A 22,975-nucleotide genomic window follows, 5' to 3' on the forward strand; every position below is an offset into this window, starting at 1 on the left:
AGTCTCCCTTTCTCAGCAATCACTAATTGCCTGCAGTTCTTCATCTATGGGTGGGGCCTTGTGAGATTTCCTCCATCCACCCTGGCATGTCAACCGGTGGTGTCATTGTTCAAGACTTGCTTAGGCTACCATCTTGTTGAGGGTACAAGGGTACAGCTTCCCTGTCATATATAGAGAACACTATCTCGTAGCAGACGTCCTAATCCTTTGGATCTTACGATCAAAGTATATTATATACAAATATGAAATGTCATAATGAAATGCATTGGCTTGTACAATTAATCAATGCTGATAAAAGTTTAAAAAGCAGCAAACCCAATGGGCGGTGGTGGCCCACAACTTTAATCCCAGCACTCGGGAAACAGAGACAGGTGGATCTCTAAGTTCGAGGCTAGCCAGGTCTACAGAGTGAGTTCCAGGACATCCAGGGCTGCACAGAGAAACCCTGTCTCAAAAAAATTAAAAACCAAACCAAACCACAAGCAGCAACAACAAACCCACACACTAGGACTCAGTCTGGAGAGAGACTGTTAAAGGTGCTTTCTCATCTTCCAATGTGCGAGTTCAGTTCTCAGCACTTACATTGTCAAAACCTGTCTCTCTAGTTTCCCTTTAAAGCTGGCCATGGTGGTACATGGTGGTAGGATATTCAGAAGAAATGGAGGCAGGAGGATTACAAGTTCAAAGCCGGCACTGTCTACATATTAAGTTCTAGACCCTGTCTCAAAAAAAAAAAAAGAGTCAGTTAAAAACTTTAACCACAAAACCATTAATATGCTTAGGAATTAAACTAATATATTTGTTATAAAATATCCCATGAGATCAAATTTATTCAATTGTCTCGTGAGGTAAAATTTTTGTTATGGGGCTGGAGAGATGGCTCAGCGGTTTAGTGCACTAGCTGCTCTTCTAGAGGACCCAGGTTCAGTTTCCAGCACCCACAAAGCAGCTCACAACTGTCTGGAATCCAGTCCCAGGGGATCCAACACCCTCATACCAATGCACATAAAATAAAGTCAAATGAAAATTTTTTAAAAAAAAATTTGTTATAAAAAAAAAAAAAGCCAGGCCATGGTGGCTCTCACCTTTAATCTCAGCACTCAAGAGGCAGACGCAGGCAGATTTCTATGAGTTTGAGGCCAGCCTGGTCTAAAAATCAAGTTTCAGGACATCCAGGACTGTTACACAGAGAAACCCTGTCTCAAACAAACAAACAAACAAACAAACAAAAAACAAAACAAAAACCCCTGAAACAAAACAAACAAAATATTTGTCATTTGTGTGTGTGTGTGTGTGTGTGTGTGTGTGTGTGTGTCTGTCTGTCTGTCTGTCTGTCGGTCTATGCACATGTATGGAGGTCAGAAGACAAGGGGGAGATTTCACTCCTTCCTTCGTATGGGTTCAATAGATGGAACTCAGGTCGTGAGACATCACAGCAAATCCCTTTACCCATAGAGTCGTCTTGCTGGCCTCTCATAATCTTTTTCTTATCCGTTTTCTTCAGGTTTGGGCCCACATAAAATCCATACATTTCTTAAGATGTAGCTCTTTAAGTATCTATTACTCTCTATGTTCTCTGCACCTTGCCATCAGTCTACTGAGAACGCCAGACCCCTGTTCCTGTGAAATGGCTCACACTCCAGGGGGTCATTATTCTTATTGCCCCCCCCCCCATGTTGTTCCTTATGTTTGTGCCCCTCCTCACCCACAAAGCCAGCAAACCAGGAGTGGAATCAAAAGTCTGGATCTGATTCATGTTTGGTTTTTGGCCAGAGAATTGCATAGATAAATTAATAAGCCATTTCCATCACTTCCCCAGAGCTGAGATTATAGGCGTATACCCCATGCTTGAATCTTTTATTTGTGGCTAACTTCTAGACCATTTCACTTAAATATCCAGCTATCATCTCAAAGTTAACATAAGTAAAATTAGGTCCATGATCATTTTTTTTTGCCAAGTGATCCCACTGCCTCAGCCCCTTAGGCAGCTGGGACTCCAGACATGTGGGACTACGTCAGCTACCCCAACTGCAAACCTTCCAGACACTCATCTGCAGTAATGTGCCGCCATTCCCTCCTCTTGATTCTCTAACCCACTACCCCAGGACCAGCTCTAATCCCACTACCTCAGTTCCACCCCACAAACTGCTACTTGGTCAATCACTGTGTGGTAGTTTGAATGTAATTGGCCCCCATGATCCCATAATCCCATAGTCTCATAGGGAGTGGCACTATTAGGAGGTGTGGCTTTGTTGGAGTGGGTGTGGCCTTGTTGGAGGAAGTGTGTCACTGTGGGGGCGGGCTTTGAGGTTTCATATACTAGGATACCACCCAGTGTGTCAGTCGACTTCCTGCTGCCTTCTGGTCAAGATGTAGCCAGCACCATGTCTGCCTGTACACTGCCATGCTCCCCTTCATGATCATAATGAACTGAACCTCTGAAACTGTAAGCGAGCCACCCTCAATTAAATGTTTTCTTTATAAAAGTTGTCCTGGTCATGGTGTCTCTTCATAGCAATAAAACTAACTAAGACACACCAATAGCATCCTATGCATTTTTTATCTACTCTTTACTCACAAACCTTCAGTGACTCCTTACTACCTCAGAGAACATGTGAACTAATGAGACTAAACACCATTTAGTCCCAACCCATGTCTCCACAGGTCTTATTATTCACCATTAGATGATCTTTCCCTTAGCCATGGGAATCAACTGATAGGACTGTGTTTAAGCCAACATAATACCTGACCCCCTATGGTAGTATTCAACACTAGCCGTCCAATGGGCATCCAACTCAAGTGCTGGAATAAGACTGAAACTTCTTTTTTAAAAGATATATTTTATTTCACATGAGTGAGTGTTTTTCCTACATGTATTATGTGCACGTCTGGTGCTCAGGGAGGTTAGAAGAGGACACCAGATCCTCTGGAACTTGAGTTAAGGATGGTGGTGAATCACCACATGGCTACTAGGATTCAAACCTGGGTCCTCTGAAAGAGCAACAAGTATTTTGTTGTTGTTGTTTGTTTGTGGGGTTTGTTTTGTTTGGTTGGTTTTGGTTGTTGTTTTGAGACAGGTTTTCTCTGTATAGCCCTGGCTGTCCCGGAACTAGCTCTGTAGACCAGGCTGGCCTTGAACTCAGATCCACTTGCCTCTGCCTCCCAAGTGCTGGGGGTAAAGACGTGAGCCACCACTGCCCAGCTGCAACAGTTCTTAACTGTGGAGCTGTCTCTCTAGTCCTGGCCTAAAATTCTTGTTGAGAATAACGCTGGATTTATTTCAAGGGACACTAGGCAACAGTGAAGTTGTCACTCTGGCACAACACTGGTTGCTGGCTTTTGGACTTTCGTAATAGATTGCTCACACATATACCTGTTTGTCTGGTTTATACGATGTGACCTGCCTTGGACCAGAAACGTGCAATGCTGGCCAGCCAGCTCTGTTCTCATAACACCTGCTCTCAACCTCTCATTATAAACCACACATGCAGACACCCAACAACATGAAGAACTGCCAACTAGACAGTAAGCTGGGGAAACTGCTCCAGGAGACGGGATGCTTTCTTGATTCAGTCTTCTGAGGGACTTTGCTAGAGCAGTGGATACTGCATCCTAGAAGAGCTTCAAGCACCAGAGATAGAGGGTCCCTGGGCCAAGCTGAGTTCCTGGTAGGTCACCCCACCCATCCATCTTTTTATGTGGATGTTGGAGGTCAGAAGTACTTACAAGGCCAGTGCTTTATCCACTTAGCTGCCTCCCACTCCCTACCCCACCCCACCCTTCTGTTTCTCCTGTTACAACTTAGTATTGCTATAACCCTTACAAACTCCTTAGATTCATTTAAGGATGAGCTGGTATGCACAGTGAGTATAATCCCCCACATTCCCTCGATTACCTCAATTTGCATACTGTCTGGCCTCCCCATTAGACTGGTGGCCTTCCCTCCTCTTTGACCATTTTTCTTGGTCCTCAAATCCTGTCCACTATGTACAGCTCATTTGAAGAATCCCCTTTGTCCTCTATGACCCATCAAGCTACAGTCATGAGGTTTGGTTAGAAATTTTATATTTTTGTTTAGGTCATGATTCAGCAGCCCCCCCCATTTTCTTCCTTGAATGTGGCTTTGTAGAAAAGGCTGATCTTCAATGTTGGAGCCTCTGGCCTCCACATCCTGAGTGCTGGGATTACATGCATGTGCCACCATGTCTATTTTATGCAGTGCTGGGGATCAGACCTAGGGCTTGGATGTGCTAGGCAAGCACTCTACCAGCTAAGACACAGAACCATCTCATATATATATATATTTATAAAATTAGAAAGTAGTATGCGGACACAGAAAATTTTTTTAATGAATTTAGGATTTTATTTTGCTTTTTATTGTTTAAGAAGTTCATACATGCTTGTAATGTGTTCCAATCAAATTCACCTCCCACTCTCTCCCCTCAAACACTCCCTATATTCCCGGGCAAAGAAAATTTAAGCTGTGTAAAAGGAGATGTTCTGGAAAATGTCTCTCATCTACAACCCTTCACCCTACAGGCAACCAATACTGTGAACATAAAATTCCACACATAATCTATGTACTCATAGATTTGCACATATAAAGACATGTATATACGTAAAGCATACAGATATGAGTAAGTGTGAGCGTGATCTTTCCTTTCTTCCACAATCAAGAACATACTATGTAAACTGAGCATGGTAGTGCATGCCTTTAATTCCAGGCCTTGGGAGGCAGAGACAGGCAGGTCTCTGAGTTCAAGGCCAGCATGGTCTACAAAGCAAGATCTAGGACAGCCAGGGCTACAGAGAAACCCTGTTTAAAAAAACAAACAAAAAAGAACATACCATGTACATCCCTGTGAATCCAGATTTTTTTCCCATATAGTCTAGTTTGAAGATCAGCTTGTAAGTCTTTCTTTTTTCCATACTTCCTTCCTCCTTCTCCTCCCACCCTCCCCCTCCTTTCTCCTGCTCCCTGCATGTCTGAGACAGGGTCTGTCTACAAAATCCTGGCTGTCCTGGAACTCACTTATGTAGACTAGGCTGGCCTTGAACTCACCAAAATCCTCTGCCTTTGCTTCCTTGAGTGCTGAGATTAAAGTCATGCACCACCACACTTGGCGTATTTCTCTTTAAAACACACACACACACACACACACACACACACACACACACACACACACACACACGTGTGAGGGTGTGCACATGGCACAGCATGTATGTCGAGGTAAGAAGACAGCTTGTGAGAATCAGCCCTTTCCTTCCACTATGTGGATGCTGGGAATTAAACTGAAGTTGTGTGGCAAGTGCCTTTACCTCCTGAGCCATCTCTCCAGCCTTTCTTCTTCCTTCCTTCCTTTCTGTACTCAGGGTTGAACCCAGGGCACCATGCCTGATTCTCATTCTTCCAATGCCTTGTAATTTCTGTTATAAATATAAGCCGTGATTTATTTGGTTAGTTACGCCATATTGATCTTTGTCTGTCTGGTTAAATATAGTCTTTCCAAGGGAAATGGAAGGAATATGTTAGTGCACTGGCCATGAATTTAGTTTAGTGTCTTCCACACAGGAAAATCTCAATAAATAACATATTATATGGTTTTATCAGCAAATAGCATAGCAGTAAGTGATTCTATTTAATAGTATTTAGGAATAATTTGAGGAAATCTTACAGCATTATTCAGTCAACCATTAGTATCTTTCATCAAAAATAACCCATGTTATAATATACAATTGTTACTATCTAGGGAATATTCTGGAAGCTTCATCCTGAAGTGTTCAAAAGTTTTTTTTTTTTTTTTTTTTTTTGTTCTTTCTTTTGGTTTTTCGAGACAGGGTTTCTCTGTGTAGTTATGGTGCCTGTCCTGGATCTCCCTGTGTAGACCAGGCTGGCCTCGAACTCACAGAGATCCGCCTGGCTCTGCCTCCCGAGTGCTGGGATTAAAGGCGTGCGCCACCACCGCCCGGCAGTTTTTTTTTAATTTTGTTTTTTGTTTGTTTGTTTGTTCATTCGTTTGTTTGTTTTTGAGAGAGGGTTTCTCTGTGTAACCCTGGGTATCCTTTAGCTCACTCTGTAAACCAGGCTGGCCTCAAACTCACGGAGATCTGCCCACCTTTGCCTCCAGGGTCCTGGAATTAAAGATGTGTGCTACCACCACCACCCAGCTTGAAGTGTTCCGAGTTTTAACACCTCAGAGAGTAAACACCAAGCACCTGGATGAGGGACCTGGTGTAAAACAGTGGCTCTCAGAGGAGACATATAGTGCAGCCTCAGTGCCAGGCTCAATCCCAAAGAGGCACAAGGCTACATCTTTGTCTAGAGCAGCTTAAGAGCAGTAGTTAAAAGGTGGTAATACCCCGTGTGTCATTCAACAGGTGAATGGATACTAGAATGTGCTCTACCCATTGGGGTGCTGTTCAGCCCCCAACAGGAAGGAAATCCTAGCACACTCAACAGCATTGACATATGATCAGAGCAAAATCTGAACTGAAATAAACCAACCACTGTGAAGGTCACATACTGGGTGATTCCATTTCTATTAGGTCTCTAGAAAAGTCAAATTTGCCGGGCGGTGGTGGCGCACGCCTTTAATCCCAGCACTCGGGAGGCAGAGGCAGGCGGATCTCTGTGAGTTCGAGGCCAGCCTGGGATACAGAGTGAGATCCAGGAAAGGCACAAAGCTACACAAAGAAACCCTGTCTCGAAAAAACCAAAAAAAAAAAAAAAAGAAAAGAAAAGTCAAATTCATAGAGACACGGGGAAGTCGCCAGTGCTGGGAAGAAGGGAATGGAGAACTGTTTTCCAGGAGTGCAGAATTTCTTCCTAGGGTGACGGAAGTTTCTGGAGATGGATAATGGTGATATTGCATTTAATAATGATGAATGTGATTAATGCCGCTGACTTGGACAGTTAAAACACCATTGGCATGGTATATGTGGAATGTATATGTGCACACATATACAACCACAACAAAGGCTTGGGTTAAGCTGGGCCTTGTGGCAAACAACTGTAATTCCAGCACCCAGGAGATGAAGGAAAGAGGTTTAGTAGTTCAAGACCAGCTTGGACTATATAGTGAGGCTTTTTTCAAACAAATGGGAAGAAAGGGGCAGGAAAAAACACTTATTTTTTAGCAGAGGACCTAGGTTTTGTTCCTAGCACCCACATACATGAAAAAAAAAAAAGGGAAGAAAAAAATAAAGAAAAATAGAGAGAGAGAAAAATTAGGAGCCATGAGTGAAGAAGTCAGCACCGTCGGCCCCCAGCCTCCGGGCTCCACTGCCTGGACGGCTGCGATGTCTCCATACACTAGTCTGCCTCTGTGACTCACGCCGGCAGTATTACATTTACCTTTCCAGAGAGAGGCGATAAACGAATAGGCTGTCCGTCAAACACTGGAAATGATACTTAATCTACTTAGACTCAGGTGACATAAGAGATGGGTGAGGACCGTGGCTTGGGAGGGTCCCAAGTCCGAGGCTGTGGAGATGGGTGAGGGCTGGATGGAGGGTGGTTCCCAGCTTGGCTTCAGGTCAGTGTCTGCCTTTTTGACCCTGTGAAGCTAATCCAGTGAGCTGGGCTTCGAAGCAGCACCGAACACCCAGAGAATCTCCACAGAGGTACTGAGAAAATCATCTATTGCGATGTCTTGCTAGCTTTCTAAATGAAACACCCCAGTCTAGCAGCTCAATCATATTATAAACACATTATAAACATATTAAAAAGTAATTACTTTGGAGGAAGTTAACTGTATCAAAATACAAATTAAGATAAAATTAGGAATGTTTCCACTTCCAGACTCCAGTTTGTGGAATATTTTTTGAATGTGGCTGTCGCCTTTATGTTTCCAGTCATCCTGGAACGTGGGTGCCACATGCGCTCTGTGAGCGTTTGTATTGCCCCTGTATGCCAGGTGCTGGCACTGGCCAACCTCTGGCAAATCTGTGTGGGTGTGCGTGACTGCCATATTTCAACATGGATGAGGGAGGTTTCTACCAAGAGAGGGCTTATTCATGATTGCATAATCCTCCAGTCAGGCTTATCCAGAGTTGCAGCCTACGGCAGACTCTTATGGGAATTACGGTGTAGTTTACCACATGAGACTTTTCCCCTTAATGCAGAGGACAAGCTTGGCATGGTGGTGTGCGCCTGTAATCTCAGCACTCAGGATATGAAGACAGGAGGATCAGCATTTCTAGCTGGAGGTGAGCCTGGGCTGCATAGTGAAATGCTGTCTCCAAAACAAAACAACACACAAACAAAAAACACCCTAAGGCCTGAGAACGTGGCTTGGTGAACGAACAGTGGCCTACCATGAAGGAAGTCTTTGATCCTTAGCACTAGAGAAAGTGCAGAGGAAACATGAACAGACGCAAAGCAGCTCACGTTGACAATGGATTATGAGAAAGGCAAGCAGCCTTCTGGCAGTGGTCGGATTTCAGCATTAGCCAGGTGGTTAGAACACATGGGTCTGAGATGGACATTGGTTTGAGCCTGTAACCCCAGCACTTGGGAGGCTGAGGCAGTAGGATTGTCACAAGTTCAAGGTAAACCTGAGCTATGTAATGAGACCCTGTCTCAAGTGAACAAACAAACAAACCGGGGAGACGGCTCAGTGGTAAAATGTTTGCCACACAAGCATGAGGCCTGAGTTCAGATTCCCAGCACTAAGGAAGCCAAGCAGGGAGATCCCAGAATTTACTGGCTGGACAGTTTTGCCAATTGGTGAGCTCCATGGTCAGTAAGAGAACCTGTCTCAAAAAATAAGATGGAGAGCAGCTGAGGATGACAAGGGTGTAGGGGTTGGGGTCCCTCGAGTAGGGTCCAGGACACACGTGGACACCAAGTTCTCAGCATAGAGGAGATTTATTACCCAGGAGGGGCAAGCGGGGGTGGGGGGGTTTGCCTCTAGTCCGGACAAAGATGGACAGCAGGCAGCAGATGTTTTTTTTTTGCAGGAGTGGGTTTTTTTTCTACTTTTCAGGGGAGAGCGCGAACATAGTCCCCCACTACCACAAATTATGCAGTCGAGTTTCCCGCATTTGGGGAAATTGCAGGGGTCAGCACATCCGGAGTGCAATGGATAAGCCTCGCCCTGGGAAAACCACCTTCGTGATCATGGTATCTCCCCTGCCAGGTAAGTATAGGAGTGGGCTTTTAAGGAGAAAAAGGGGAGCCTGTGCTAGGGTGAGTTGGTAAATCCTGATTGGACAGGTTAGCCAGTGTAGCCAAATAATGAATTTTGATTGTTGGAGTTGGATGTTTTGATAGTTAAACCTTGGTGCTCAGTCTCAGGAATGAGACGGTGGCCAGATAAGGGAATGGACTTTGGGGGCTAGCTTCAGGAATGTAATCTAACGGTTCAGCAAAGGAAAAGGAAGGGCAAAAGGCAAAACCTGTCGGCGCCATGTTTGCCGTGTTCGGGCCTGCTAGAGCCCTTCAAACAGACATCGACTTCTCCCGTCCATGTACAACCCATGCACGTGCACACATACTCACATGCGTGTATGAAGACTATGATTTGGATTGCAACTTTGTCACACACAGCAGGATGACCTTGGCTATCCCTTTGAACCTCATTCTTCTCCCTGGTAAATGTAGATTGTATGTACACAGTCAGTATCCTGGCTCCAAGGGACACTGATGAGGAAGAGGAAGGCTGCAGTTTCTTAAGCCTGCAGAAGTTACTGGCAAGTGCCTAAACGTTGGGAGATCTTGAAGTCTGATAACTGACATGAAGCAACTTTAAATTGTGACCCATCCTCATTTTACAGATCAAAGGCCAGCATAGTTTGTCCTACCATTATCCAAGCACTTGAAGTGATAACATGCTGTCCCCATCCTATGATATTGGACGCTGCTGACATTATCAGAGCAAAAAAGCACAGAGTTCTTGGCTTTGTGAACACAGAGCATAGTCTAACTAAATAAGCCTACCAGACATTTGGGGACTTGATGGGATAGAAGAAAGACAGTTCAGTTATTTATTCTTTGTGGTTACCACATCTACTTCAAAATAAAAGGAGTTAATATGACCAGTCTATAGTATGTATATTCACATACAACTTATGTTGTATATACATATATATGTATATATACATACACACACACACACACACACACACACACACACACACACACACACACACACACACACAGACCGATGACTATGGCTGCTTCCTGGACCTCAGACTCTACTTTGGTACTGATTATGTAGCCAATAATGTCACCAGGTTTCAGAAGACAGGAGTGGCTCTCTTGAGTGAATCTGGTGGCTCACTGTATTTGCACTTCTCCTCAGGAGTTAACCTCTCCAAAGAAAGCTACATAGAGTACCACTATGCTCTACCTCAGAACTTCCTTTCATACCTTCCTTCCCCCAAACTCGAACATGGTCCTCCCATGTCCTGACTATTCACAAACATTTCAGTTGCTGCAGCTAATCATCCATTGAGTGACTTAGGAGCATATGAGCATCCCGGATGCCTTTGCTTAAAGCTCCGCCATCTTCCTTGAAGAATGTATTGCTTTTCTACCAGTCTTCCTTTGGTTTCAGAAAAACTAATGTTAGCACTCAAGCCTCCCTGAGCTTGATTCTCCCAAGCCTTGACTCTTTTGTGCAGTTGCCGGTCCACTCCCAGCTCCCCTCTTTCTTGAAAACAAGGCTTACCACAGTAGCACTAAAGTGAGAAAACAAGCTGTTCAATCTTGCTTCTAAACTCCTTTTGAAAATGTATTTACTTTATTTTATGTGCATGAGTGTTTGGCCTACACATGTGTATGTACACCACATGTGTGCCTGGTGCCCACAGAGGTTGGAAGAGAGCACTGGATCCTATGGAACTGGAGTTAAAGGCTGCTATGAGCCTGTAACTGGGCACTGGGAGTGGAGCTCAGGTCTTTTAAAGTTTAGGTTTGTTTATTTATTTTATTTTATTTTATTTTTTTGTTTTTTTCGAGACAAGGTTTCTCTGTCTTTTGTAGTTTTGGTGCTTTTCCTGGATCTTGCTCTGTAGACCAGGCTGGCCTTGAACTCAAAAAGATCTGCCTGGCTCTGCCTCCCAAGTGCTGGGATTAAAGGCGTGTGCCACCACCACCTGGCTTATTTTTATTCTTTTACTTAGACAGAGCCTTATGTAACCCAGGCTGGCCTCGAACTCCTTGTATAGTCAAAGATGACCTTGAACTTTGAATCCTCCTGCCTCCACCTTCCAAGTACCAGGATGACAGGCCTGTGCTACCACGCCCGGCTTTGAGTTCTCACCTGGCTTGTGATTTCTGTTTTGTAACTGCCTCTGTTCCCTAAGCAATCTTTTTGTAAGACTGGAGTCTGGACTGGTTGCCTCTTCCTCAGCTCCCATTGATTTCACGCCCTCTGCAATCTACCCTCGACTCTAGTGAGCAAACTCAGCACAGACTTTCCGCCTTCTCCACTTGGTCTGTGACTCTGCATGCTGTCGCCCCTTCCCTCCTGCAGACTCCTCTCCCTTAACTGACGTTACCCTTTCAGGTGGATGATCTTCGTGACTTTTCTTCAGCCACTTTTAGTGTATCTCCCTTTGTTATTTGTGTGTGCGTGTCCTCACATTGTCTTTCTCCTGCGCATGCCTTTGCAGGGGTAGCATTTCTCAATGACTGGTACCTCTTTGTATGTTATTTCCTGCCACACTGACTATAAGCTTGACCAATAATGGGACTCCATTTGGCCATGGATCATCAGCTCAGAAGTCCTGACATGGACTTCTGCATTGGGATTTGCCTTCTTAGAAACTCCTCAGAGACAGACAAGTCACAGAGGTCATGAAGATGTAGATTCCCAACCTTTTCCAGGTAAGCCCAACCCCCACACAGCCAACCAGATGAATTATAGTTTCTAAGACACTAAGTTCATAGCAATTTGATTTGCAGTAGATAACTGGGTAAAGTCCTTCTCATCTGACAGTGTCACTCATACCGACTTCAGTTCCCGACTCCTACTTAATGGCATCCCCACTTGAGAATCCCACAAGGGACCTTGAACTCACACAAAGCCTTGCATGCCTTTGCAAACTATTCGCAATTGCTGCTCTTTATCTTGGTTCATGATGTAAGTAGATACCCATTCACTCAAGGTATCCTCTTTAGCAGTTTTTGTTTGTTTGAGACAGGGTCTAGAGTAGCCCAGGCTGGCCTTAAACTCATTATGTTGTTAACAATGGCATTGAGCTCCTGAGTGCTAGGATTACAGGCATGAGCCACTGCACAGAGTTTATGCAGTGCTGAGGATAGAAACCAGGCTTCCTGCAAGCTAGGAAAACATGCTGCCAAACCTGCTACATCCCAGCCCCATATTTTTTTTTTTCAGCATTGAAAACTGAACTGTGTGGTCTTCTGCATGCCAGGCAAACATTCAACTACTGAATTATACTCAGAGCCTTTTGTTTTTTGAAACAGGGTCTTGTTATATAGCTAGGTTGGCTTTGAACTTACAATGCTCTTGCTTCCACTTCCTACAGGGTTGTGCCACTACACTCAGCTCAAAAAAAAAATTCTCAGTGTGCTATAAACCCTTTCTGATCTGGCCTACATTTATTTCTAGCTGCACTTCCTTCCCTGTGTGTGCTATGCTCTAACTGAGCCAAATTACTTGCGGTCCTGACACAGGCCATCTGCCTCAGGCATTATCAGCCAGTTTTTTTCTGCCTGGTGGGTTCTCCATCCCCTGCCATCTGCAGCGTCCGGCAAGTCTTGGTTTAAATGTCACATCTCCTGTGCTGCCTCTTCTGCCTATCTGGGCAGACGCAAAAGGAGTCTCTTCGGAGTCATCACTAGCCCAGATTGTACCCCCATTGCACACTTTTGATTACAACAATATGCTTAAATGTCCTTCCCACAACTCCAAAGTGTTTGGGAACCCCCTCCGAATAGGGGTTTGCTTATTTTTGTGTTTGCAGTGCCCAACACAGTGTGTGGTACTCCGCAAGGGCCTAGTAACTGTTTGGAAATAATATGGAGTACTTTTCCCATTTAGAATATTTTTGTAAAAGTTCCTTATCGCTAAGTTAGTACTAGGAACTTCCATGTATTAGGCTAGAAGTGGAAACAATGATATGCTTTAGGGGGATGCTCACTCTTGGTCAGTATTAGTACACTGGGTTAGTGGAGCTGGTAACTGGGGGGAGACGTGGTAGCGGTGTGACAAAGTGCAAGCTGGTGAAGCTGCACTGTGGACCATTGCACTTTACAGTCCTTGTGGCTTCTGCCAGACAACCTATTGCCTCCCTGTAGCATAGGGTGAAAGGCTCTTCACTCCCATCTCTCTTCCTCATTCATTTGCTGTCTGCATTACCAACGTTAATGTCAGTTGGGTGGAGGCAGTGTGTCGACGTTGACAGTTACTTTACACTGTCCCTGTTCTTGTCCTAAGCATCCCTCCATAGCTTTCTCCTTCTTTGCTCTAGTTTTGCACATTCCCCTTCTTCATACTCATTCGTTCTGTTTAAATTTCAGTGTGTGTGTGTGTGTGTGTGTGTGTGTGTGTGTGTGTGTGTGCGTGCGCGCTCGCGCGTGTGTACGTGTGTGCGTGTGTGCATACGTGTGCAAGTCGGATTACAACTTTGTGAAGTCCAATCTCTCCTTTCCTTTCCCCTTTATATGGGCTCCAGGAATTGAACTCAGGCTATTAGGCTTGCAACGCAAGCGCCTTCATCTGATCAGTCATCTTCCTGGGCACTAGACCGATCTTTCTAAGTGAAGGTCTGGCTTGGTCCCCTTGCTGAAAACTCTTCAGAGACAGACTATAACTTTAAGATGGAGACTAGAGATGTCCACAGCCTTTTCTACTTCTTTTCTTAAAATTTATTTATTTATTTATTTATTTATTTATTTATTTATTTATTTATTTATGTGCATTGAAGTTTTGCCACAGAACTGGAGTTACAGACAGTTGTGAGCTGCCGTGTGGGTGCTGGGAATTGAACCCAGGTCCTCTGGGGAGAGCATTCGGTGCTCTTAACCTCTGAGCCATCTCTTCAGCCCCCCTTTCTACTTCTTTTTTTTGTTTGTTTGTTTGTTTTTAAGATTTATTTATTTATTTATTTATTATATATACAGCATGTATGACTGCAGGCCAGAAGAGGGCAGCAGATCTTGTTACAGATGGTTGTAAGCCACCATGTGGTTGCTGGGAATTGAACTCAGGACCTCTGGAAGAACAGTCGGTGCTCTTAACCTCTGAGCCATCTCTCCAGCCCCCCCTTTCTACTTCTTTTGTCCAGTTTCCTCCCTCTATATTCCCACCACCTAGGGAAAGTCTGTCATAACTGGGGTGCCAATAGAAAGACCCAGCCATTGCTCACCCAGTGAGGAGATGGAGAAAGAACGAGTTATAATTTGACACATATATGCACTGGTGGAGATGGCATCTTTCAGAGGTCAAAGGAAGGACAGGCAGTGCATTAGGAGTTGGGAGTGGAATTTCAGAGAACACCAAAGGAAAGTGGCTCCAGGCTCACTGGCAGAAGCCTGGACTCAGGGGCCTGGAGGCCATGGCACTCCTAGTTCGGGGCAGTGCCTTTTATGACCTTGGTCTGAAGACCCTTCCTGTCCTGATGAGTTCCTGGGTCTATTGAACATATCGTTGAAGGCCTCATATCCTAGGAAACATATTGTCCTGTCCCAGGCAGCAAGAACCACACCTTTATTTTATTTCATTTCTTTCTCCTCAGTGGTGCTGAGGATCCAACCTAGGTTTTCATTCCGTAGTTTGCTGCTCTACCTCTAGCAACAGCCCTGCCCCAAGGAAGCTCTGTTCTTAAGCTGCCAAAAGGGACCATGTCCTGAAGACTAAGAGAGGGTATGGTGTACAGTAAACATTCAACAAAAGTTTTCTGAAAGTATGGCTCAAATGTCAATTAACTGACTATCTGGGAGAGACTCTCATCCTCACTCTTCCCCCTCCCCCCCCCCACTGAGAGCTCAGTCTTATCACTTCTGACAGTTGCCAGCGGGGGGTGGGGGGGTCCTACAGTATTCTGGGCTAATGGAGATGGGACGGGAATTTTATCTAATGATTTTAAAACCAACATCCTATCTGTTTACTTAAAGGATACTGTGGACTTATTGCTAAACATTTCACACCACATGTCCTCAATAAATTAAAAAGCACTGGAAGAGTACCACAAAAATAACTTAAAAAAATAATTTGCAGAAGCATAATTGGACCAATTCATATTTTTGTATGAGCTATGTTAAAAATCCAGGAGAACTCACTTAACAAAGAAGTTAGTTTTTAGGCAGAGGAACCAAAGTCAAGTTCACTTTAATTGGCATAATGCAGACTAGCAGTAACTGTAAAGCTGATACCTAAGGAAGAAAAGGTCAGTGTCGCCAGTGGGAACCTGCAGTTTTGGACTACATACGATGGTCATTTTTACTGTAAAGGGGTGGACTGAGTGCCAGACCATTCCATCATCACTTATATTTCCAATTGAGTTCTTCCACCGAAAAAAATTACAGAAAAAAATTATGCCATTACTACACAAGGCAGAAAAGGTATTTTTTATTTGTTTTTGGTGTTTCAGCATTTATAACCTTCTTCCTATGTATGCCTTTATTTGTCTACATATTTTCAATGGTTGTACTGAATCATAATTTAACACAAATGACTCGATTAGAGAAAGGAATGTAAATGCTTGTTGTTGTTGTTTTTCAAGACAGGGTTTCTCTGCGTAACTGGAAATTGCTGTTCTGGAAATCACTCTGTAGACTAGGTTGGCCTCGATCTAACAGAGATTCTCCTGCCTCTGCCTCCTGAGTGCTGGGATTAAAGGTGTGAGCCACCACTGCCTGAGGAATATAAATTTTGTAAACGAGGACACAGAGCAATACTTTCTTCTTCCTAGGGCTTGCACATTGACTCTGAAAAAAGTTTAAAAAAATTCACAGAGCATTTCCTCTCTACTGGAATTAGTGTGCTTCATATTATACTTTAGAGTTGAAAGTATTTGAGAGACTGACAGAGCTAAAGTTTCAGTTGATGTTCTAGAAGTTTGGGTGCTTTTCAGTCATTTTGTATATGCAAATGACCCTCTGCTCCCAAGTTCTGTAGTCTGGCCCATTATGGGTTATTTTCCCCCAGTACAGAAAAACTTATGTCCAAGCAGTAAGTAGTTCAGCCTTACTATGGGTGCGTTCCACCCCTCTGAGTTATTGGAAGTGGGTTCCCTGTTTCCTTCAAGTGCCTGGAACCTCCTTTCACCACAGGTACTTGTGTTTGTGTTTTCCTAAGTGCTATCTACAGGCTCCCACTCCATCTGTTAGTGCCCCACCTCTGGGTCTCTAGCACCTTCTCACTGCCCTCAGGATATGAGCAATTTGGGCAAGTTAGCCCTAATTCCTCAAGGGTGCAGACTCCCTTTCTGCTCACTGAATCTCAACAAGACCCCAAGAAGGGAGGGACCTTGTTAGTTTTTCTCCACACACCTAGAACCAAGCCTGGAACCTCTTAGGCACTGAATGTAAAAAGAATGTAAAAATCTCCTGATGGGTTAGTTTCAGCTGGGTGTTGGAGAAAAAAGCAACCCACTGCAGGAGTTTACATTTGTCTGTGAATGACCCTTATGTGGCCCTAAGGTATTTGCATACTTAAAGCTAAAGCTTGTGAATGCAAATAATTCTCTTTGGGAAAACTTCAACTGGAGCAAATGGAGAGAAGAACGTTCCAGGCTTAGGGTAGTGAGGCGGGTGGGCGCTAACTTTTGGGCTTAGGAAAGACAAAGTTGCCTAGATCTGTGCCTGAGGGTTTTTGTTTTTTTAAGGCCCTCCAGTTCTGCATCAGCAGAACTCCTGAAAGCCTGGACTTCTCACGCCACTCTCAGGACGGGATAAGGAGGAGATTAAGTCAGAGAGGGGATATGTGGCTGATGTTTTCTCCACACTGGCTGTGTTTATCTTTGGCATATTACAAAAGAAAGTGTCCCAACTTTCTAGTGAAATATACAAGGACACTGTAGGGAACCTCCTCACAGTCACTCAGAGCTGTTTGTTGATCACACAGCGGAAACATCATACTTTCTTTAAATGTAGAGGTCGTATTTTTAGCTTGTAAATTACCTTGAAATAGATGCATATCTGACTAGTGAGTTTCCCCCTAAAATATCTATTACAGTCTTACTTTGAGGGATATAAGTGCAAATAAAAAGTTAATGTCAGAATTGTGATTTTTTTTTTAGCTTATGATACTGGGGCTATAAAAAAGTAGATTCTTATAATTTTTAGTTTTCAATGTCAGATTTTTCTGTGGTATTAATATATTTTTTGCTGATTACCTGTAAACTATTTGATGAACATGTTTCTTTTAAAATTCAACTTATAGTAAAAGAAAGCCAGAAGCAATGCACTTTAAAAAAGCAACAGATTGTAAAATATTAAAAAAATAAAATATTTATAGAATTATTACTATTAGAGAATAAATGTTTAAAAGATTAAGTATAAATGAAATATAGTATAATATACAGTATAAATGAAATAGTTTGGGCAAATCATTTGTCCAAATGAAACACTGTGATTCCAGGCTCAGTAGCAGTACCACCATCACTGGGTGAGAGGAGCATGCTTCTCACTTTCTCTACGATTTTTGAGTTCAATAGTACCAAATCTGTCATAGCTAGCTGTAGAACCTCCTTCTTTATTTAAAAGTAAGTGCAATCCTTAACCTAATGAAACCATCTTAGAGTTTACAATTGTTGAGTGTTTTGGAAACAAAAGGTGTTTAGTAAATGTGTAAATATCTATTACACAAGGGGGAAATTAATTAAAAAATTTCTTCAAGGTTAATATTCATCCTATATCGGAAAGATAAATGGGCAAGAAGGTCGGATAGTTAAAGCTAGGAGATCATATTTAGTGCCACATTGGCTAAGGAATGATGAAAACACTCAAGTTCTGACACGTTTAAAAATGGGCACACATCCTATTTCTTTGTTTCATAACCACTGCGCTATCCCTTCTTTTTTTGGCATGCTAACAAATTCAGCCCAAATCAATGTCATGTAGTTCAACTTTTTGATTTAGTGTCGGATCCGGCTGTCCTATCACTGAGTACGTCGGCAAAAGCAAATTGGTGAAGCAAGGATGGATCTATTTGAAAGGAAAGGCATCCATCCTAGGTATTTCGTGTGGGAAAACCATCTCAATCAAGTTGAAGGATAATTACAGAAGAGACACCCAAACACCTCCAGCCTCCTCCGTCCGCACGGCGCTGGACACCCCTCGCGGTGGCCGGGGCTCACTACGGGCTACGGGCTTCGGCTTCCTGCCCCAGGGCGGCGGAGCGCGGCTCCGGGAAGGTGTTCCGCGGAAACGTGGCACCGTCTGCACCCGCGCCCGAGCGCTTGCGGCAGCGGGCCGGAGAGGCTGGGGCGGCCGCGCACCGGGACCGACACTCGCCCGCTGCGCCGGCGCCCGGCAGGACGGGAAGGGGCGGCCGCCCGCGCCGCGCCGCCCCCTTCTCTCGGCCTCTCCGCGGCCTCCGCCACCCCGGCCGAATTCTTGCATAAATTATGCCAGGCGCGCCTGACGTCAGGTGGCGGCGCGCGGGCGCGGGCACGGCGCGGAGGGAGCCGGCCGCGGGCGCGCGCGCGGCCCCGGAGGCTCGTGCGCGTGGCGTGCAGGGCGCGCGCAGGCGCTGGCGTGCTGGGGCCGCGGCGGCGGCGGCGGCGGCGGCGGCGGCGGTAGCAGCGGTGGCGGCGGCGGCGCGGGGGTTGAGCCGTGGTGGTGCGGACGCGCTCGTGCTCGGGAACTATCGGATTAAACTTGAATCGAGTGGAATTACACAAAGGAGCGCCGCGGAGGAGGCGGCCCGGGGACCCGGAGACCCAGCAACTCGCCAGAGCCCCGTCCGCGCGCGGCCAACTCCGCGTCCGTGGATCAGCCCCCGGCCGCGGCCGCCGAGCCAACTCCGGAGCCGCTCTGCGTTTTGTTCCCCACGGCGCGCGGCGGCGGACCAGCCCGAGCGAACGAGCGAGCCGGTGAGCGCAGACTTCCCCGGCGCCCCCGGGAGGGGCGGCGGCAGGAAACCGCGCCGGGCCGGGCCGCGGCCGCGCGGAGTTGCGAGCGGGGAGTTGGGCGTGTGCGGGGCGCGGGGAGAGGCGCGCGGGGGCCGCGGTCGGCTGGAGCGCAGCGCCACCCGCCCGGTCGCCCGCGGGGCCCGAACCCGCGGTCCCAGCGCCGCCCGGTGCCCCAACTTTTGCCTGCGTCCGCGGGGCCGGCGGCGGCGGGGGCGCGCGGGGCGGCCGAGGGTCACTTCCTCGCATGTAAATGGCTTTTTGTTGTGTTGCCGGCGTCGGGGGGGACGGGGACAGGAGGGAGCGTGTCTGCGCGCTGGGGAGCGCGAGCGCGTTTCCTCCCGCCGGCACCGAGCACGAGTTGCCGGCTGCGTTCGAGAGAAAAGGGAAGGAGGAAAAAGTTGGGCTCCAACTCCGGCGCGAGCGGCGGCGGGCGCGCGGGCGCGGGGCGCTGAGCGCGGGGCTCGGGGACGGCGGCGCCCCCCGCCTCGCCCCCGCCCCCCGCTCCGGCCCGACCACGCCGCGCTCGCCGGGAGCGGCGGCCGCACCGGCGCGAACAAAGTGCGTCCCTGCGGGCGCGGCGGCGCCAGCCCGCGCGGGGACGGCCACGGGCGAGGTGGGTCGGTGGCAGGGAAAGTGCGCGGGGCGCCGCGTGGGGCGGGGGCGGGGGCGGCGCGAACACGCGGCGCGGGGGGCGTCCCAAGCCCAGCCGGCGGCGGCCGCGGAGTTCCGAGCCCGCAGCCCGGGGCTCCCGGGGCTCCCCGGCGGCTCCCAAGTGCGGGAGGACGAGAAGAAAGGGAGCCGGGCCGGGGCGAGCGCGGGCGGGCGACCGGGGGACCCCACCTTGCCGAGCTGGCCCGGCCGCAGGCGGCGGCATAATAGCGACTTTAATCCGCGATCCCAACTCGCGTCCCCGCTCCCCTCCCCCCAGCCTGTCGGGGGTCCGGGCGGGGGCGGGGGTCGCCAGGTGGCCCCGGAGCGGCGGGGTTGCGCGGTGCCCCCGCGGAGAGCCGGCTCCGAGCGCCAGCGGCCGAGGTGGCTGGAGGCCGAGCGGTCAGCGGGAGAGGAAGGAGGGCGGCGGGGGACGCGTTGTTTGTTTGCTTCGCACCGGGGACGGGGCTCGCTGGGGGCGCGGGGCGCGGGCGGGGCGCGACGGGGCGCGGTGCGGGGTGGGCGAGGCGGCGCGGGGCGAGCGGTACGGGGAGGGGGCGGCCGGCTGGCGGGGGCAGGGGACTGGTCAGGAGGCTCCGGGGAAGGAGCGGCCGGCTCCGAGCAGCCATCATTCCCGAGCAGCCTTTCTCCGGATGGCTCTGCCTCGAGGAGCCCCGCGCCGTGGGAGCGCACCCCAAACTCCAGCCCGGCAGCCCGCTTTGTGAGCGCCCCCGTGGAGCGGGCGGCGCGGGGAGTGCTGCGGCCGGGCAGTACGGTTCTCCCAGGAGGTCACTTTTAGAGACTGTTCACGCCTCGGTTTTAAACTAGTTTTTTTTTTTTCTTCTTCCCTCTTCTGAACAGACAATGGACAAAAGAAAAGTAGCAACCCACATGGAGAGTTTCCTTTGAATTGCTAGAATTAGATACACTATCCAGCTCTCCACTTGCTAAGTATACTTTTTAGTTTGCCGTTGTATATTATCTAGCAATCGATTTAAATAACTTACTTAAACTGTGTCTGTCCTCTGAGCTGGATCTCTGGAATATATTAAATAATTATTTTTAAATAATTTGTGAGAGCCCTGGCTTTTATTTTTATTTTTTCATTTTAAATTGTAGCCGTCTTTGCAGTGGGCGACACCTTCCTAAGGGGTCCACTGTTACTTTCCCCTAATTCTCTTTCAGTAAGAGGGAGAATACTCTTCATACGTGTGATAATCAGCAGGAGAAAAATACATCTCTTTATTTCCTCACAGATCTCTTCTAACGATGACAAAAAAATCTTAGTGGCGATGACCCAGCAGCTCGGTACCTGATTTATTCCAGTTATAATTACGTTTCGATTACAGTAATGTCTAAGAAATAACTTGAGCAGTGGTTTTATGAAGTTGCATCCTCCCCAGCCCCCAGAGTACATCTGTCGCGCAGTGTTTTTGTCTGCTGTTGCACAACAGAAAGCCCTCCAGTCTTTCCCCTAAAATGGCAGCTTTCATTTGACTGGGGCCCATTCATTGACAACGATAATAAAGAGGCTGAAAGCTAGATGCTCGGGGCACAGAGGACTCACAGGACTCGGATTGCCTTTCTAGGTGATAAGTAGGAGACATTTTAAGTCTTCCAGTTTGCTTATGAAAAGTTTATTTTCCCTGAAAAACTGCAAGAAAAAAAAAAAGAACAGAGTAAAAGGAAATACTGGAAATGGAAAAAGACTTGATCAACGATTTTTAGGAGCTATTTAAAATGATTTTTTTTCTTTTTGTCCACTGAGTGAATATGGCATTTTCCTACCCTCTTTCTGGTAATCTGCTGATTAAGGGACATAATGGATTTTTGACAGGCTTGTAACAGGTGAATTTCCTCAGTGTGACACTCAAGATTTGAGGTTGTTTCCTAGGAGTCTGTATTTGGATTATTTATATTCTCTCAGCATTCTGCCCCCTACCCTGAAAAACCTCCAAAACTGGACAGATTAGTAAGTTTGAAGTTTATAAATTTTATCCCATATTTATGCTTTCAAAATTCAAAGAGTTTCTAGATAAAAAAAACAAGTTAACTTAAAATCTTATGTGAATTCCAAGCTCTGGTTAAACTGGCTTAGTCAGTGGAATTATTTTGACTTCAGTTTTAAAACTGATTCCCTTTCTACCTCTTTAACACAGAGGACAGAATAGAGAAATGGTATGTAGATGATAGTTAAATCTCAACTTTTATTTTTCTCTTTCAAGGAAAAAAATAAACTAGTTACCCACCAGCCCAGTTTGAAAATGTAAATGCCAGCATAAATGCAGTCAGAAACTCGGTGTTAAAATAGGGCTTTAGTGAATTCATCTAGGCTTGGTCTAGTTTTTTACCAGTTTGACTTATGGAATATTTCCAATACTTTCTCTGAAGGAAGTGGTCTCTGTTAGCCTTGGTTTTACTGAGAGGTGGGCACGGTAAGTTCCTGTGTGATTTTAAACATGGAGGACACATTGCCACCTTTTCTGCACACCGATGCAAAGTCAGAAGCTAAGTAAGTACTTCCAGCTTCTCAGCAGGAAACGGATATGCCTGCCTGTGCATCTGCTGTGTGACCGGCCCGTAGTGCAGTGCGGGAGTCAGGTTTGGGACAGTTCTTTCAAACCTGGGATTATATTTTATTCGCCGTGCATGATCAAGTTTGCTTGCCCATTCAGATACCTTCCATTTGGTTAATTTTCCTTCTGTCTATGCAAGCCTTCCACTGTGGAACTCCGTGTAAGAGGCAGGACTTTCCCTCTGGGAGTTTATTCTCTAGCAGCAGAGAAACTTCATTTTGCTTGTCTTGACTCCAAGGTGAACCATGGAGGTGGTAGTTCTCTTTCTTTCTTCATTATCCAAATAGGGCCTTTTGGTTTCATAGCAGACACTGGCCGTCTCATAAGCAGCTCCTGTAAATCAGGCATCACAATGAAGGTACTCAGGGCTGAGCAAAGTGTGCAGCTAGGAAGAATGGCATGTGAAAGTTGTTCTTAAAGAAATGATTGCTCCCCAAATTCAGGTGATTTCTACATGGAAGACATGCATACACACAGGCCTAGCTAAATACACTTGAAAGGATCGGGAAGTGCATTTCAGAGGTAAAGCTATGACTGAAGGAACATGCTGGTCCTCTGTGACTCTGAACTGTCTCACTCACAGACACATTTGTGTGTCATTTACAAGAGTTATTCTTTTATGCCATTTAAAAAGTAGAACTTAACCTTCTTGTTTCTTCACTGGTTTCTAAAGCCATTTCAACTATTAGTTGTAAGATAAA

The 22,975-nt window shown here is 46.5% G+C and overlaps 1 protein-coding gene and 1 non-coding gene across 2 annotated transcripts in view; one reads left to right on the forward strand and one right to left on the reverse strand.

Annotated features, from left to right (window-relative positions):
• Positions 1–8,984: 8,984 nt before the first annotated feature.
• Positions 8,985–9,148, reverse strand: LOC128098111 (U1 spliceosomal RNA). Its single transcript, XR_008214136.1, has one exon. It is a non-coding gene; the product is annotated as a U1 spliceosomal RNA (small nuclear RNA).
• A 9,547-nt stretch (positions 9,149–18,695) lies between these two features.
• Chd7 (chromodomain helicase DNA binding protein 7) overlaps positions 18,696–22,975 on the forward strand; it is a 184,523-nt gene continuing 180,243 nt past the window's right edge. The window contains 1 exon segment of the mRNA XM_052715424.1: positions 18,696–19,011. The gene's annotated coding sequence lies outside the window, so the exon portion shown is untranslated.

Source organism: Peromyscus californicus, unplaced genomic scaffold, assembly GCF_007827085.1.
Source record: "Peromyscus californicus insignis strain IS unplaced genomic scaffold, ASM782708v3 Scaffold_5__1_contigs__length_169319896, whole genome shotgun sequence".
In the NCBI taxonomy this organism is placed as follows: Eukaryota; Metazoa; Chordata; class Mammalia; order Rodentia; family Cricetidae; genus Peromyscus; species Peromyscus californicus.